Genomic DNA, 3,412 nt, shown 5'->3' with positions numbered 1-3,412 from the left:
CCAACAGCAAGCACGGCCGCCCCCACCTCCCTCGGGTGGTAGAAGCGCGGCCGCCCCCATCTCCCTCCCCGGCAGAAGCACCGACCCCAGCCAACGACGCGCCACAACCATGACCCCAACCGGAGACATGCTGCACCGCCTGCCGGAGCACCTCGGGGTCGCCAGATCTAGCAAGGGTCCTTCACCTCCCTCCACTCGCCGGCGACCATGAGTCCGCTTCCGGATTGGGTGCTATGCTGTAGTTGGAGGAGGTATTGAACTTCAGATGGAGAAGGGCATGACCTGCAGCTGGCTGCGCGCAACCGCCGTCCCACGCCATGGATCGAGCAGCCGCCATCCCCAGCAGGCCCCGAGACGGATCCATGCCGCTCCTCCCCTTCCCGGTCGATGCCACTAGCATAGCTCGGACGGGAACCTCCTCTCAGGTGTTATCATCGTATCAACTAGGGAGAAGTCCAAAGACAGGGGCGCATGCAGGAATCGCTCATCACCGGTGATTCGTTCCAAGGGACATCGCCCCAAACGGCGCCCGCTGGTGCACCAATAGCAGCCCAGTGAGATACAAAAGTGCGGATGATGCTTACTTCCGTCCACCATGCCTCGCTACGGCGGCGCTTGGATCCCACCATCGTGCCACTGGATCCTCCGCCTTCAAGCCCCTGCATCTCCAGTGAGCGCTGTGCGCGTACGGGTCCTGATCCAGTGCATGTGTCTTCTATCCAGCATGTCCCAGCCGCCGTCATACAATGCTGCTCCAGCCGCTGCTTTGGCAGTCCAAGTGCCCCACTGAAGTCCGTCCGAGTTCATCTGTTCGTGCTCCTTCGTGTCGAAGCTTCTGCCAGCAGTAGTGCAGATATCTGAAGACCATTTGGTGTGTCTTCAGCAAACGTTGCGTCGAGCCACTGGCACATGTTCGCATCCTCCATCATCTCGCTTTTCTACTATTCCTCATGTTCTAGCCATTGGCACATGTGCGTCTTCAGCCAAGCATTGGTTCCTTCCTCCTGTCCAATTATGTATTGTTTCAAAGTGATTTGATATCTGAAGGTCAACCTTATCTGCAGATGCAAAGAAATTGGTGTTTTGGTCTGTTGGTTTCAGTTTAACAGGAGCTTCAGTAATGGAAAACTTGAGTTTTCTTCCAAGTTTATCTCGAAAATGCATGACAGCCGACGGTCCATTTAATCAGAGATGAAATACTTTTAGAAGCAAACGAATGTAAGGCCCTCTCCCCGGGTGGTTTTTACCAGGCGATGTACTCATGTCTAGTGCCATCAGTGTTCACTCAGGGGTGTATTCCTTTTCTTCAGTTTTGTATATATAGTCGTAGAACTATGTAACTTGGTCTAAGTACGTAGGTACAGAATGAGAGGAGGGCCTTCTACTCAGACCGGCCGGCCACTTCTTCAGACTGATGTTCACATCTACTCCAGCTAGCACCACTCCTGAAGTGCCCCAATCATTGCCGTGCCAAAGAATAGCCGATTGTTCGCCCATATTTTTTTTCTCTTCTGTATACACTGCATGTGATCTCTGCATGTTTCTATGATTATAAAGTGTTGCCGTTTGTTGCTGCTGAATGGTGAGGTGAGCAAGGGGAGAAGATTAGCTACCATTGCTATTGTTTCTTCTTTTTTATCTCTGAAGTTACGTGAATCAAGTTACAGGAAATAGAAGAAAAAAACTTTAGAAAGAAGATGCTTATTGAGCTACTATAGATGTGTAGCATTTGGGGCATGTGGGTGTTGTTTGTATATGTACCTGTCAACATGTTCTTGACAGAAGTTCTAGTGCGTATATTTGAGCAATTCAAATGATAGAAAAAACATCTTCATTATATGAATGCGATAGGTGGTGCTTTGGCCAGATGATTGTTGTTTTTTGTAGAAAATTTGGACAAATAAATGACATGTTTGCAACCCAGTTTTGTTCTCGAATGCATGCAAGATGTACAAACAAGCACAAAAGTGTGAGCTGTGTAATTTTGTTGCCTTTAGTGTTAGCTAAAGTGAGAACAAAAAATTCCCAATCAATTTCTTTTTAAAGTTCACATGAAAATCACGTGGGATATAAGCACACATTCACACATAGTAAAAACTATCGCAATTAAAGAACTATAAAAATGTGTAGTGAAGCATAAATGTATCGATTTCCGGGGAGTTCATGAAAAAAATATCAAGATGTAAATCACGCTAAAAAATACTGTTTACGTGGAAATCATGCGAGGAGTTTGAATATAAAAAGCACACATTCACATATAGTAAACCTAGTATATAAAAATCATTATTTCATGTTTCTAAAAAAATAAGAGCATGAAGTTCAAATTTAAAAAAGGTTCATAAAAATGGGTTTTTCCATGTTTCTGAAAAAGATGGAGAAGTTCGATGATTATAGAAAACTCAGATTTTCCTTGTTATTAAAGAGTGGAAACAAGAAGTTCAGAAATAAAATAACAAGAAGTTCAACATTTAAGAATAGAGCGCTTCAAAATATCGTAAAAAGATTAAGGAAATAAACCAGGAAGTCCATATTAAAAAGATGGAGAAGTTCGATGATTATAGAAAACTCAGATTTTCCTCGTTATTAAACAATGGAAACAAGAAGTTCAAAAATAAAATAACAAGAAGTTCAACTAATAAAAATAGAGCGCTTCAAAATTTCATAAAAAAAGATTAAGAAAATAAAACTAGAAAGTCCATATTAAAAAGATGGAGAAGTTCGATGATTATAGAAAACTCAGATTTTCCTCGTTATTAAACAATGGAAACAAGAAGTTCAAAAATAAAAAACAAGGAGTTCAACTTTTAAAAATATAACGCTTCAAAATTTCATAAAAAATGATTAAGAAATAAAACCAGGAAGTCCATATTAAAAAGATGGAGAAGTTCGATGATTATAGAAAACTCAGATTTTCCTCGTTATTAAAGAATGGAAACAAGAAGTTCAAAAATAAAATAAAAAGAAGTTCAACTATTAAAAATAGAGAGCTTCAAAATTCATAAAAAAAGATTAAGAAAATCAGATAAAAAATTCATAAAAAAACTCAAATATTTTCACGTAACCAAGAGAAGATCAGGTTGATAACTGCCAAAAGTTCATGTACTACACAATGTGCATTTTGTATTAAAAAAAGAATAAAAAAGCAAAGGCTAAAAGTTTTGTTGTTATAAGTTCAAGTCCTTCGTCGGAGAAAGTTAAAGAAATTATTGTGAGAGAGCTTTGTACAAAAAGAATATCATTTGTGTAAAACTGACGAATGGGTGAGAAAATTACAAACAAAATACGTCACAGAAGTTCAACTGAAAACAACAGGAAGTTCAACTACTACAGTGGATGAATTTCAGATGAAAAACTGATAAAATCATCGCGGGTTTGAAAAAACGTTCAACACGGGAAAGTTGCGTGTTCACAG

The 3,412-nt window shown here is 40.9% G+C and overlaps 1 long non-coding RNA gene across 1 annotated transcript; it reads left to right on the top strand.

Moving 5' to 3' along the window:
- Positions 1-6: 6 nt before the first annotated feature.
- Positions 7-1,580, top strand: LOC119276845. The gene is made up of 2 exons (XR_005136830.1): positions 7-971; positions 1,065-1,580. It is a non-coding gene; the product is annotated as an uncharacterized LOC119276845 (long non-coding RNA).
- The last annotated feature ends 1,832 nt before the right edge of the window (positions 1,581-3,412 follow it).

This window comes from Triticum dicoccoides, chromosome 3B (assembly GCF_002162155.2).
Source record: "Triticum dicoccoides isolate Atlit2015 ecotype Zavitan chromosome 3B, WEW_v2.0, whole genome shotgun sequence".
In the NCBI taxonomy this organism is placed as follows: domain Eukaryota; kingdom Viridiplantae; phylum Streptophyta; class Magnoliopsida; order Poales; family Poaceae; genus Triticum; species Triticum dicoccoides.
This window is presented reverse-complemented; position numbering and strand designations above follow the sequence as displayed.